A 15,679-nucleotide genomic window follows, 5' to 3' on the forward strand; every position below is an offset into this window, starting at 1 on the left:
AAGTGTTGGGTGATGTGAAGCCTGATTCTCTGCTATGACATGAAGACTGATTCTCTCCTGACATGAAGCCAGATTCTCTGTTATGGGACCTCTCTCCTCTGCCTGGGCCTAAATATCTGACAATGGACTGTTACAGTGTTGGGTGACGTTGAAGCATGATTCTCTGCTATGACATGAAGACTGATTCTCTGCTGACATGAAGCCAGAATCTCTGTTACGGGACCTCTCTCCTCTGACTGGGTGCCTGGGCCTAAATATCTGACAATGGACTGTTCCAATGTTGGGTGACGTGAAGCCTTATTCTCTGCTATGACATGCAGACTGATTCTCTGCGGACATGAAGCCAGATTCTCTGTTACGGGATCTCTCTTCTCTGCCTGGGTGTCGGGGCCTAAATATCTGACAATGGACTGTTACAGTGGTCAGTGACGTGAAGCCAGATTTTCTGCTATGGGACCTCTCTCCAATTGATATTGGTTAATTTTTATTTATTTTATTTTTATTTTAATTAATTTCCCTACCCACATTTGTTTGCAGGGGATTTACCTACATGTTGCTGCCTTTTGCAGCCCTCTAGCTCTTTCCTGGGCTGTTTTACAGCCTTTTTAGTGCCGAAAAGTTTGGGTCCCCATTGACTTCAATGTGGTTCGGGTTCGGGACGAAGTTCGGGTCGGGTTCGCATCCCGAACCCGAACATTTCCGGGAAGTTCGGCCGAACTTCTCGAACCCGAACATCCAGGTGTTCGCTCAACTCTAGAAGAGAGCTTGTTGATGATCAAGGGCCATGGCAACTGGCAGGTGAGTGACTAATTTCTTTACAAGACCTGCTCAGATTGCTTCATGTCCATGATATTGCCATGCCTCCAGGCAAGTACAGTCAGTAAGCTTTACACTACCCACAGAACTTGTCCGGAGTGACACATACCCTAGAAATGCTGCATGTTCCATCCTCCTCCAGAAGAGAGAGCGCTGGAGATCTACAGGATTTCATAAGTGACAAGATGGAGATACTGGAAACAAGAAGGGATGGAGACCAACCTCCTTTAAGGCCTCATGCACACAACAGTGTTTTTTCACGGTCCGCAAAAATGGGGTCCGTAGGTCCGTGATCCGTGACCGTTTTTTCGTTCGTGGGTCTTCCTTGATTTTTGCAGGATCCACGGACATGAAAAAAAAGTTGTTTTGGTGCCCGCCTGGCCGTGCGGAGCCAAACGGATCCGTCCTGAATTACAATGCAAGTCAATTGGGACAGATCCGTTTGACGTTGACACAATATGGTGCAATTTCAAACGGATCCGTCCCCATTCACTTTCAATGTAAAGTCAGGAGTCCCTTTTATACCATCGGATCAGAGTTTTCTCCAATCCGATGGTATATTTTAACTTGAAGCGTCCCCATCACCATGGGAACGCCTCTATGTTAGAATATACTGTCGGATATGAGTTAGATCGTGAAAACTCATATCCGACAGTGTATTCTAACACAGAGGCATTCCCATGGTGGTGGGGACGCTTCTAGTTAGAATATACTACAAACTGTGTACATGACTGCCCCCTGCTGCCTGGCAGCACCCGATCTCTTACAGGGGGCCATGATCAGCACAATTAACCCCTCAGGTGCTGCACCTGAAGGGGTTAATTGTACGTATCATATCCCCCTGTAAGAGATCAGGGCTGCCAGACAGCAGGGGGTAGACCCCCCCTCCCCAGTTTGAATATCATTGGTGGCCAGTGCGGCCCCCCTCTCCCTCCCTCTATTGTAATAATAGGTTGGTGGGACAGTGTGCGCCCCCCCGGCCCCCCCTTCCTCCCTCTATTGTAACAATAGGTTGGTGGCACAGTGTGCGGCCCCCCGCCCCCCCCTTCCTCCCTCTATTGTAATAATTTGTTGGTGGCACAGTGTGTGCCCCGTCCCCCCCTTCCTCCCTCTATTGTAATAATTCATTGGTGTCACAGTGTGCGCCCCCCATCGGCCCCCCCTCCCTCTATAGCATTAACAACATTAGTGGCCAGTGTGCGGCCTCCCATCTCCCCCCCCCCCCCCGATCATTGGTGGCAGCAGAGTTCCGATCGGAGTCCCACTTTAATCGATGGGGCTCCGATCAGTAACCATGGCAACCAGGGCGCTACTGCAGCAATAGTACAATAGTAGAAGATTCATACTTACCTGCTTGCTGCTGCGATGTCCGTGTCCGGCCGGGAGCTCCTCCTACTGGTAAGTGACAGTACATTTAGCAATGTGCCGCACAGACCTGTCACTTACCAGTAGGTGGAGCTCCCGGCCGGACACAGACATCACAGCAGCCAGCAGGTAAGTATGATGCTTCTACTATTGTACTATTGCTAAGTAACCATGGCAACCAGGACTGCAGTAGCGTCCTGGTTGCCATGGTTACCGATTGGAGCCCCAGCGATTAAACTGGGACTCCGATCGGAACTCCGTTGCCACCAATGATCGGGGGGGGGAGGCCGCACACTGGCCACCAATGTTGTTAATGCTATAGAGGGAGGGGGGCCGATGGGGGGCGCACACTGTGCCACCAACAAATTATTACAATAGAGGGAGGAAGGGGGGGCGGGGGGGCGCACACTGTGCCACCAACGAATTATTACAATAGAGGGAGGAAGGGGGGGCGGCACTGGCCACCAATGAAATTTAAACTGGGGAGGGAGGGGGGCTGTCCCCTGCTGCCTGGCAGCCCCGGATCTCTTATAGGGGGCTATGAAACGCACAATTAACCCCTTCAGGTGAGGCACCTGAGGGTTTAATTGTGCGGATCACAGCCCCCTGTAAGAGATCGGGTGCTGCCAGGCAGCAGGGGGCAGTCATGTACACAGTTTGTAGTGTATTCTAACTAGAAGCGTCCCCATCACCATGGGAACGCCTCTGTGTTAGAATATTCTGTCGGATATGAGTTAGGACAGGTCATATTTTTTTGACGGACAGGATACATGGATCACGGATGCGGCTGCAAAACGTTGTATTTGCCGATTTTTCCACGGACCCATTGAAAGTCAATGAGTCCGCGAAAAAAAACAGAAAACGGCACAACGGCCACGGATGCACACAACGGTCGTGTGCATGAGGCCTAACACCACTTAAACAAATAAAAATGCAGTGATTATTTTGTTATCACTGCAACCACAGGATCAGAAACCAATCGCTATTTGTTTCTTGTCCCTCTAATACATAGTTCATAAGTAACATAGTTCATAAGGCTGAAAAAAAAAAAACATCTGTCCATCCAGTTCAGCCTGTTATCCTGCAAGTTGATCCAGAGGATGGCAAAAAAAGCTATTGGTACAAACTCAATTATGTACTGTATCTGGGATTGCTCATGCATGTGCAATCTCAACATAAAGACACAACCAGCTACCGCCTTTTAACGATTTAAAGCCCAGTTTATCTATTCCATCTTTATATTGTCACAGAGTTAAACAGGTTAAGGATGGGTAGTATGTGCCAATGCTTTGTGCTTGCCCTCAAGCTAAAATTTGCTAGCCAGCTCCTGGCTGCTGTTTCCAATTAAAAGGGAGAACTTTTCTAGGCTCATTCAGAACAAGCTAGTTTTTCTTCTTGCAATAAACAAATGTGCATTCATTCTGCCCCTGTTAAGGCATTATTTTTGGAGGCTTAGTCCTAACAAGTAGCACTTAGGTGTGTCGTATAGGCAGACATTCTAAACCCATTAAGGCATAATTTTTGGACTCCTGGTAATCTAACCATTCATTGTTTGCTTGTTTTTATGCCATAACAATGTGTATGTTTAACCCCATTTTTTTGCAAATCTGACATGTGTCACTTAATGTGGTGATAACTTTAAAACCCTTTTACTTATCCAGGCCATTATGAAATTGTTTTCTCGTTGCATATTGTACTTCATGACAGCGGTAAATTTGAGTCAAAATTACCCACATTTTTGAAAAATGTACAATTTTCCAAATTTCTATTTCTCTGTTATTAAAACAGATAGTGATACCTCCTAAAATAGTTATTATGTTGCATTTCCCATATGTCTAATTCATGTTTGGATCATTTTGTATATTACATTTTCTTTTTTGGGACGTTAGAAGGCTTAGAAGTTTAGAAGCAAATTGTTAAGAAAATTTCCAAAACCCAATTTTTAAGGATCAGTTCAGGTCTGAAGTCACTTTGTGGGGCTTAAATAATAGAAACCCTTTGCGGTGTCCCTATCCTCGTATGTACGTGATTCTATGGATGTGATAAAAAAATTGGAGGGAATTCATCTTGGTGAGAACGTTATGCTGGCCAGCCTGGATGTTGAGGCCTTGTACAGCTCCATACCCCACGACAGGGGGTGTGGAGTTGTGGCCTCATTTCTTAGTCAACGTGGCACCCATTGCTGGCAGCATAACGAGTTTATCCTTGAACTAATGAGGTTTATCCTTGAGCACAACTGTTTCATTTTTGACCACCGTATGTACCACCAGCTCAGGGGAGTGGCGATGGGGAGCCCCTGTGCCTCGACCTTCGCCAATCTCTACCTGGGCTGGTGGAAAGTGAAGTTGTGTTCGCGGAAAACCTGACCACATTAATTTGTGGTTACGCTTCATCGATGATGTGCTGATTTTATGGTCGGGGAGTGTGGAGGACTTCAATCGGTTTGTTTCAGACCTGAATATAAACACCATGGGACTATTCTTCACATCGGAGATCCAGGAATCTCAAATCAATTTTCTGGATTTGTCCGTCTTCAGGGACAAGATGGGTAATATCGGCACACGACTGTTCCGCAAGGAGACTGCGACCAACAGCCTCCTTAGATGGGACAGTTGCCACCCCTTGCCCCTGAAGAGGGGAATTCCAAAAGGGCAATACCTTCGGGTAAGGCGCAACTGCTCCAGCATGTCGGATTTTAGAACGGCGTCCAGTGATCTACAGACTAGGTTTAGGAGTAGGGGGTACCCGCAACATGTACTAGCCAAGGCGTACCATCACTCGCTGGCCCAAAATCGGGATGCCCTCCTTACTCCTAAGCCAGGATCGGTGGGAGGGGAGCAGTTGTGCATCATAGCCAAGTATGATGAAGCGCACAACACAGTGAGAGATTTGCTGATGACCTATTGGGGTATTTTAAAATCAGACCCAGATATTGGTGATATCATAGGCGACGCACCTCTAATCACGTACAGACGTGGACGTAGTTTGAGAGATCGCCTGGTCCACAGCTTCTTTCAGGCCCCTACTACATCCACGTGGCTGAGTACCGGCCTTAAAGGGACCTTCCGCTGTGGCGGGTGTGTGGCGTGCCCTGCAATCCAGACGGGCGCTACATTCATTTGCAGCGTCACTGAACAGAGGTTCACTACCAGATCATTTGTAAATTGCAAAACGAGAGGCCTGGTATACCTGGCCACTTGTGTTTGCGGTAAACAATATGTGGGTAAAACCACAAGGGAATTCCATAGAAGAGTAGCAGAACATTTAAATGACATCCGCAAAGGGGCTGACACCCCTATTACCAGACATATATCAACTATACACAATGGTGATGCGGATGTTATTAGATTTCAGGCTGTGGAGGTGGTTAGAAGATCGCCAAGAGGAGGCGACTTTGACAGGCGTCTATTACAAAAAGAGGCACAGTGGATTTACCGCCTGTATGCACTCCAACCTCATGGATTGAATGAGTATAACTCCTTTGCGTGTTTTCTCTAAATCTCTAGTTTGTGAGTGCAACAGGGGGAATATTAGGGGTGATGATCTACTGCCCGTGATCCCTGTGTCCCACAGGTATTGACCACCAGTGACTCCATGCCAGTAGGTCAGCAGAAGTGTTAACACCTGGGCCCCGGACAGGGCCATAAGATAGCAGGGGTAGGGGAGTGTAACCACTAGTTTGGGTTGTGTATACCATATTATTCTAAACACCCCCCCTGTGTAACTTAGAAAGGGAGTATAACCTACATCTGCCTGATCACTGTGTTACCACCTAGGTAATAATGCTGCAGGGTCCTTTGTGATCCTTTGTGATCCTGTGGTGTTGTTCCGACAATATCGATTGGTGTCCTCAACAATATGTATCAAAGACCGCTCTTTGGTCCTCGTCCCGACTGGTGCTGTACCATGCTGCCAGTTCAGTAAGTCGCCACATATATAACTCTATCCTTAAATGCATGAATGTTGTGACATTCATCTGGGCCTGCCTCATAGAGGGGGCGGCACAATGGGGGCGGGATGGATGATGCGGCAATGCCGTGCCTCCTGCATCCTCATTGGCCGCCCTGTAGGCGTGGCTCAGCATAGGGGGAGGAGGACTCTCCTCATATTTCGTGCACCTGAGCGGCCGCGTTCGGCCACCTCGTACTAACAGCTGCAGCCTCTGTCACGGAGGCTCAGCAGCTTTTATTATTTATCCTGATATCCACAGATTCACGCTCCTGACGAGCCGATTATGGCGAAACACGTCGAGTGTGGTGTGCAGATGAATTAATGTTTATACTGTCTGTATTGCGCCCACACTGCAGTTGAGGTCTGCGGTTCTCAGCCCTCTGCAGTTGATGAGCAAATGCAATTCAGCTCTTCTGTTCCATCCAGCTTAGCCTAGGTCCATTGATTCGTGCCTGCAGGGCCGACTCTCAGACATCTGATTCATACCGAACGGATGGTTTCATTTGAGGTCGGCTTCTGCAGACAGATGTTTATCAATGGATTAGTCTATCGTAATTTTAGTCTAGGGCTCCATTAGCTGGCAATGGTTCAGAGCACCTTGACCGCGCCACAGTGTATACTTCTGGTGGATTTGATTTAGCACGGCACCACGGCCTTATGATCTAGCCTGCAGTACTGCACTAGTTGCGGCATTTCTAGTGACGCCATCCACAGTTGCATATACCGCATCCTGCGGTTTCATAGGTCTCATCCATCGACCTTACACTGGTTGGACGGCGTCCTAGAATTTTAATATAGGTTAGTTTTCCTTCCCTTTCCTTGTTCTGTTCAATAAAGTATTAGTTTTAACAGTAACATAGCGTTCCAAACGACAGTGATTTAATTTTGATAGGTGGAACGTATACCTCATACCAGTTATACCAGTGAAATAAATAATAGAAACCACACATAAATTACCCCATTTTAGAAACGACATCTCTCAAGGCATTTAAAACTGATTTAATACACCCCATTTTTGTAGACTACAGAATCAGGGTAATAAATATTGAAGTTTTGTTTGGCTGTTAACCCTTGCTTTGTTACTGGGAAAAAAATGGATTCAAATGATCTGCCCAAAAAAGTGGAATTCTGAGTTAAAGTTGGAAGAAATCAGTTTTAAATGTCTTGAGAGATGTCGTTTCTAAAACGCCATGTGGTTTTTGGAGGGCAGATGGAGCGCCATGTGATTTTTGGAGGGCAGATTTCACTGGGTTAATTTTAAGTTGCCATGTCACATTTTAAGACCCCCTGATGCACCCCTAGAATAAAAACTCAAACAAAGGTGATCCCATTTTGGAAATTATGGGATAAGGTAGCAGTTTTGTTGGTACTATTTTAGGGTGCATATGATTTTTGATTGCTCTATATTGCACTTTTTGTGAGGCAAGGTAACAAAAAAAAAAAAGCTGTTTTGGCACTGTTATTATTTTTTACAATGTTCATCTGACAGGTTAGATCATGTGCTATTTTTATAGATCAGGTTGTTATGGAGTATATACAGGTCCTTCTAAAAAAATAGCATATTGTGATAAAGTTCATTATTTTCTGTAATGCACTGATAAACATTAGACTTTCATATATTTTAGATTCATTACACACCAACTGAAGTAGTTCAAGCCTTTTATTGTTTTAATATTGATGATTTTGGCATACAGCTCATGAAAACCCAAATTTCCTATCTAAAAAAATTAGCATATTTCATCCGACCAATAAAAGAAAAGTGTTTTTAATACAAAAAAAGTCAACCTTCATATAATTATGTTCAGTTATGCACTCAATACTTGGTCGGGAATCCTTTTGCAGAAATGACTGCTTCAATGCGGCGTGGCATGGAGGCAATCAGCCTGTGGCACTGCTGAGGTGTTATGGAGGCCCAGGATGCTTCGATAGCGGCCTTAAGCTCATCCAGAGTGTTGGGTCTTGCGTCTCTCAACTTTCTCTTCCCAATATCCCACAGATTCTCTATGGGGTTCAGGTCAGGAGAGTTGGCAGGCCAATTGAGCACAATAATACCATGGTCAGTAAACCAGCAGATGGTCAAATAAAGCTTTTCAGCAGATGGAAGCATGAAGTGCTCCAAAATCTCCTGATATCTAGCTGCATTGACCCTGCCCTTGATAAAACACAGTGGACCAACACCAGCAGCTGACATGGCACCCTAGACCAGGGATGGCCAACCTGCGGCTCTCCAGCTGTTGCAAAACTACAACTCCCAGCATGCAAAGAATTCCTACAGCTATCGGCCTACAGCAGGGCATGGTGGGAGTTGTAGTTTTACAACATCTGGAGAGCCACAGGTTGGCCAGCCCTGCCCTAGACCATCACTGACTGTGGGTACTTGACACTAGACTTCAGGCATTTTGGCATTTCCCTCTCCCCAGTCTTCCTCCAGACTCTGGCACCTTGATTTCCTAATGACATGCAACAGTCCAGTGCTGCTTCTCTGTAGTCCAGGTCAGGCGCTTCTGCCGCTGTTTCTGGTTCAAAAGTGGCTTGACCTGGGGAATGCGGCACCTGTAGCCCATTTCCTGCACACGCCTGTACATGGTGGCTCTGGATGTTTCTACTCCAGACTCAGTCCACTGCTTCCGCAGGTCCCCCAAGGTCTGGAATCGGTCCTTCTCCGCAATCTTCCTCAGGGTCCGGTCACCTCTTCTCGTTATGCAGCGTTTTCTGACACACTTTTTCCTTCCCGCAGACTTCGCACTGAGGTGCCTTGATACAGCACTCTGGGAACAGCCTATTCGTTCAGAAATTTCTTTCTGTGTCTTACCCTCTTGCTTGAGGGTGTCAATGATGGCCTTCTGGACAGCAGTCAGGTCGGCAGTCTTACCCATGATTGCGGTTTTGAGTAATGAACCAGGCTGGGAGTTTTTAAAAGCCTCAGGAATCTTTTGCAGGTGTTTAGAGTTAATTAGTTGATTCAGATGATTAGGTTAATAGCTCGTTTAGAGAACCTTTTCATGATATGCTAATTTTTTTAGATAGGAATTTGGGGTTTTCATGAGCTGTATGCCAAAATCATCAATATTAAAACAATAAAAGGCTTGAACTACTTCAGTTGGTGTGTAATGAATCTAAAATATATGAAAGTCTAATGTTTATCAGTACATTACAAAAAATAATGAACTTTATCACAATATGCAATTTTTTTTAGAAGGACCTGTAGCTTAGCCTGCTCTCCCTCATTCACTGGAAGCCATTTGGCACCAGGAGAGGTATAGTGTGGACTCTCATTGCATTCTTTGGTGGCCATTTGGCACCAGGAGTGGTGTGGAGTGGACTCGGCATGCATGTTTGTACCTGCATTCCTTGGATATAATGGAGGCCATTTAGGCACCAAAGATGACAGAAATTAAAGCAGGCCCAGCATGCATGTGAAACCTACACTCCCTGAATTGTATGGCAGCCGTCATGGCACATAACAGGTAGAATTTAGTGTTAGGAACTAGTCTTACAGAGATCGCCTTGACGTGCAGGCTCAAATAATTTTGTACAAAATGATTTGCCAAGCATCTCTAATTTAAAGTATAGCACTAGCAATTATTATGCATTGTTGTACTTTATTTGGTTTGCAGAGAGCTGTTGCATTACATGTTTTGTTTTAGGCCTCTTTCACATTACCGTATGGCTATTTCAGTGTTTTGCAGTCTGTTTTTCACAGATCCGTTGTTCCATTTTTTGTTTCTGCTGTGTTTCCGTTTCTGTTTCGTTTTTCCTTTCGTTTTTACAGCATATACAGTAATTTCATAGAACAAATTGGTGATGGTTCTGCAAAAAGCGGAACGGATAAGGAAGTCATATGGATGCATTGACTTTAATGGACCCATTGACTTTAATGGAGCCACGGAAAGTGATTTGCGGCCAAATATAGTACATGTTGTATTTTTTGAGGGAACGGAGATCCGGAAACAAGGAAATGGAATGCATAGGGAGTACATTCCTTTTTTTTTGCGGACCCATCCGTTCAGGATGCATCAGGATGTCTTCAGTTCCGGACCATTTTTCTGAATGGTTACCATGGCGGCCGGGACGCTAAAGTCCTGGCAGCCATGGTAAAGTGTAGTGGGGAGCGGGGGAGCAGCATACTTACCGTCCGTGCGGCTCCCGGGGCGCTTCAGAGTGACGTCAGGGACCCCACGCGCATGGATGACGTGATCACATGGCACGTCATCCATGCGCATGGGGCGCTCTGACGTCATTCTGGAGTGCCCCGGGAGCCGCACAGACTGTAAGTATACTGCTCCCCCGCTCCCCACTACTACTATGGCAACCAGGACTTTAATAGCGTCCTGGCTGCCATAGTAACACTGAACGCATTTTGAAGACGGATCCGTCTTCAAATGCTTTCAGTTCACTTGCGTTTCTCCGGATCCGGCGTGTAATTCCGGCAAGTGGAGTACACGCCGGATCCGGACAACGCAAGTGTGAAAGAGGCCTAAACTTTATCCAGAAGGTGCCCCTAGCCTAACAATAGTTAAGAGGACTTATCAGATCTATTTTTATATTGCTACCTACTGTTTTCAAGAATTCATCAGCTATATAGGCTTTTACTAACGGCATATTTATTTCACTTCCTAAATGGAATCCAATTTAAAGCTATTAATATTAATGCACTAAGATAATTCTGATGATGAATTAATAAAACACTTGGCCTCTCAATATGTTGTTTGCTTTTACCATTTAATGATACCCTTAACTAGGAAGAGGAAGAGATAGAGCCAAGTCCACCAGGAGCCTGAAAATTAGAAACCACTTCATTGTTTTAACTTGCTGCTTTAATGACAATCAATATCATTGATTTTGGACTAGAAAAGTATTTGCAAAATCATTACCATGTGCTACATTTCTATTTGGATTCTAAAAGCATCAGCAATGTGTAACTTCTGTAAAAAGTAGTCTTGCAGTCAATATGTGGAATGTTAAATACATTTTACTAGTACCATTTATGTTATATTCAGTTTAAGTATTCTTTTTCAGGCATAAGCAGATTTGTGTGCTATAGCAGTATATACTTAGTAATAGAGTTGTAATGCAGACCTTGTGAAACCCCATAAAGTCTATAGGAATATGAAATGACATCAAATATACATTACACTGCTATCTAAAACTAAAATCTGAAATAAAATAGGGCATGATTAATATGCATCAAAGCAACCAATAAGATTTTACCTTTCATTTTCCTAAGAATCTCTGAAAATTGAAAGGTTGAACCTAATTGATAGCAATGGGGAATCGTTTTGCGGACACTGGCCATGTGCATTCCGTCTTTCCCCTTCCCTAGCTCCCGCACTGTGTTTCTTGCAAAATATACAAGAAAAGCATGTTTGACAATTTGTAAAAGATATCTGTGGGGGGTCTGACTGCTGGGACCCTACAATCCCAAGAATAGGGTCCCATTCCCCCAGTATGATAGATTTGGAAAGTCAAGCATGCACCTTGCCACTCCATTTATTCTCTATGGGACTGACATAGATAGTCAAGTATGGCAATTAGTTACTTCCAGTGGTTCCATGGAGAACAAATGGAACAGCAGGGCCAGCCACTCCATCAGAATGGGGAAGCTGTCCCCTGTTCTCAGGATCGGTGGCGGTCCCAGTGGTTGAACCCTCACACATGAGTTAAGGTCCCTTTACATGGGACAATTTGGCAGGCATCTAATCTTCGGTGGAGGAGAAATATGCATTTACAAACTGTGATCTCCTCCTCAGGAGTGATCACTAGTGCAAATGCTGACCCTCATGCATAATTATTGTTTTCCAGTAGCAGAGTACTGTTAAGACACCACAACCTGCTGCTGGCAAGCAATGGTTTAGGTGTCCGCTCAAATTATTAAATTACCTGATGAACGACTGTTTCTCACTGTTAATCGGGTAATCAGCGTCACCTTTACAACACTAGATAATCACTAACGAGGTAGTTATAGTTATAATCTGGCAAATTCTTGGCCCATGTAAAGTGGCCTTTACGTATCTCATCTTGTGGATAGGTGATAACTTGAAAAAGTGGCACAACCCCTTCAACCTGACCAAGGATCTGAGATCCTTGTGTCTGGATGAAGGTTTGCTACCTGTTTGGTGTAAAAACAGGTTGGTGCTGCTATCAGCAAGGACTCTTTAAAGCACAATTGCCTCATGGTGTGAATTACCACCAACACTGCAAGGTGACTTTTTGGTTGAATATCTTTGTTTTGTCACTTGCCTAAAGTGTCAATAAAACACTAAACTGTTTGATCCAAAGAACTTGTTGTTACCTCTATACTGCGCCCGCTAATCCTGTCTACCAGAGCGAGTCCCCACAATTGGTAAAGAATGCGGGCAGGTGCAGTGAGGCTGGCGTGAAGGCCGAAATATTTTTGCTTTTCCCGGCACGGTTATATGTCTTACATCAAACCAGCAAGATTACAACCCATGTCTCTTGACAAAATGGAAGCTGTCGTGAAATACCTCGTGGAGGCTAACTTACATCAGCGGGAGGTCAATAAGCAGCAACAGGAAGCCAACCACCTGCTATTGCAACATGTGATGGCGTTACAATAGGCAGGAGCATCCCAGAGCGTCCGTGATGCCCAAAACAAAAAGCGGTCCGTCCGGCAATCCCTAAGATGACCCCCTCAGACGACGTCAAGACCTATCTGGCGGTGTTTGAGAAAGTGGCCGTGAGGAAGAGACTACCCCAAGATCAATGGGCTGAGGTCGTCGCTCCATTCCTGGCATTCAGACTCCGGCAGGTGTTTTCCAACTTACACAACAGTGGCCGATTACACAACAGTAAAAGGTGAGATTATGTCAAGTCTGGGGGTGAATGTGTTGGTCCGAGTGCAGTGGGTGGATCAGTGGGAGTTTAACCCAGCTGAACCCGCAAGACTTCAGTATTATGATCTGTTACACCGGTTGCAAAAATGTCTGCAGCCTGAGGTGCTGAGTTCCACTCCTATGCTGGACCATCTGTAGGCTGATGTATACTGGAGGGCTTTGCCGTACCCTCTCCAGCACTGGATCGGCCAGGTGTCTCCTGGTAATGCCCTTAAGATGGTAGACCTAGTGGAGCACTATAAGGCTACCAGGACTCTACAGGGAAGTTCTTTTGGGAGGGGGGCAGTCAAAACTTGGAAATCTCCAACCCAGACACGGCGACTGGTGTCAGCAAAACCTGCTCGGGATATACCACCTACAGACTTAGCTCCGTTAGTGTGCTGACGGTGTCAGGAGCCTGGCGACATAAGGGCTGACTGTCTTAATCGGAGCGAACCCATGGATACTAACTATGGCTACCACCACTCCTTGTATGCCAGGAAGCTGTGTGCAACAGGTACCCCAGAGACTATAGAAAATAGCCACCTGTGCCAGGTGGAAGTAAGAAACACTATGGTGGTAGCTCTGCTGGACTCAGGGAGTCTGGTGTCCCTGGTAAGAGCTTTACTGGTGCAGCCCGCCGAGTATACTCGCTGAAAAGTTGGGGTCGTGTGCATCCATGAACACTTAAAGGACTACCACCCTGGTGTCTCTGTCCACCGTGGCTGGTAGGTGGACCCATAAGGTGGCCGTTGCCACCAATTTACTGTCACGAGGGTGTCAAGAACCACGCCTGACTCCGTTAAACCCGGGGTCAGGAAGTCGCAGCGGTTGGCTGCGCACTCTATGTAGAAAGATAGGGCTGTTTGTTTATGGTAGCTTTCTAGGTTTGCTTTGCAACCCTTTTTGGCTCACTCAGGGATCTGTAGCTCCTTCTCCTCAGCTGTTCCTTGTCCAGCACTCCCAACCTCCTTATATTCCCCTCTCCCACTTCTCTGGTTGCCAGATATAGAGCTTCCTGCCTGATCTTCTATACTGACCCACTGGAGCTGTGCTGCTGCGTTCCCTGGTTGTTGTTCCAGAACGTTACCCTCCGGATCCCTGTTGGGCCTTTGTGGTCTGCTGTTGTCGCCCACCTGGGATTATATGTTTGTCTGTATTGTCTGTCCTCTCCTTGGTGTTTTCCTCTTAGTGTCAGTGGTGCGGACTAGTGATCCCACCGCCCCGTTCACTACCTAAGGCTCATCTTAGGGAAAGCCAGGGTTTAGGCACGTGATCGGCATACGGGTGAGGAACCCATCTAGGGACGTCAGGGCAGTCAGGTGCCAGCCGCAAGGTGAGTCAGGGGTCACCACCTTTCCCGCTCCCTTGGGCAGGGCCTTCCCTTTTCCCTCCCTTTGTGTGACGCCGGTCATTACATTATATCTGGCCCTTATTTTGTGTAGGTAAAAAAAAAAAATTTTTTTTTTTTTACCTACTTGGAATCCAGTATGGATCCAATTGCTGCTTTGTCAAAGCAATTTCATGGCCTGTCTTTGGAGGTGGCAGGATTGAAGGCGTCGGTCCTCCAGTAACAGCAGCAATTACAACTGACCGCAAGCCCAGCGGTTGCTACAGGTAATTAGGTTGTTGCGGAACCCAAGGTTGCTCTCCCTGACAGATTTTCTGGGGGAAGGGACAAGTTTGTGACATTCCGTGAGGCCTGTAAATTATATTTTAAGCTGTGCCCTTACTCCTCTGGTAATGAATAGGGATGAGCGAACTCGAACTGTATAGTTCGGGTTCGTACCGAATTTTGCGGTGTCCTAGACACGGACCCGAACCCGGACATTTTCGTAAAAGTCCGGGTTCGGGTTCGGTGTTCGTTGCTTTCTTGGAGCTTTTGTGACGCTTTCTTGGCGCTTTTTGAAAGGCTGCAAAGCTACTTGCCCCAAGAGGCCGTCACAGCCATGCCTACTATTGGCATGGCTGTGATTGGCCAGAGCACCATGTGACCCAGCCTCTATTTAAGCTGGAGTCACATAGCGCCGCCCGTCACTCTGCTCTGATTAGCGTAGGGAGAGGTTGCGGCTGCGACAGTAGGGCGAGATTAGGCAGATTAACTCCTCCAAAGGACTTGATTAATCGATCGATCTGCAGCTGTGCATCATTGAGCTGCTGAAATTCAATTGCTCACTGTTTTTAGGCTGCCCAGACCGTTTGTCAGTCACTTTTTTCTGGGGTGATCGGCGGCCATTTTGTGTCTTGTGCGGTGCTGCGACCAAGTGCATCCAAGCAGCGACCAAGTGCATTTAACCCTCAATGGTGTGGTTGTTTTTTGGCTAAAGCCTACATCAGGGTGAAGCTGTCACACCAAGTGCATTTAACCAGCAATAGTCTGTTTATTTTTTGGCCATATACTACATCAGGGACAAGCTGCGCCTGTCACCAAGTGCATTTAACCCTCAATGGTGTGGTTGTTTTTTTGGCTAAAGCCTACATCAGGGTGAAGCTGTCACACCAAGTGCATTTAACCAGCAATAGTCTGTTCATTTTTTGGCCATATACTACATAAGGGGCAAGCTGCGCCCGTCACCAAGTGCATTTAACCCTCAGTAGTGTGGTTGGTCAAGCTGTCACACCAAGTGCATTTAACCAGCAATAGTCTGTTCATTTTTTGGCCATAATACATCAGGGGCAAGCTGCGCCCGTCACCAAGTGCATTTAACCCTCAG

Source organism: Bufo gargarizans, chromosome 5 (assembly GCF_014858855.1).
Source record: "Bufo gargarizans isolate SCDJY-AF-19 chromosome 5, ASM1485885v1, whole genome shotgun sequence".
Classification (NCBI taxonomy): Eukaryota; Metazoa; Chordata; class Amphibia; order Anura; family Bufonidae; genus Bufo; species Bufo gargarizans.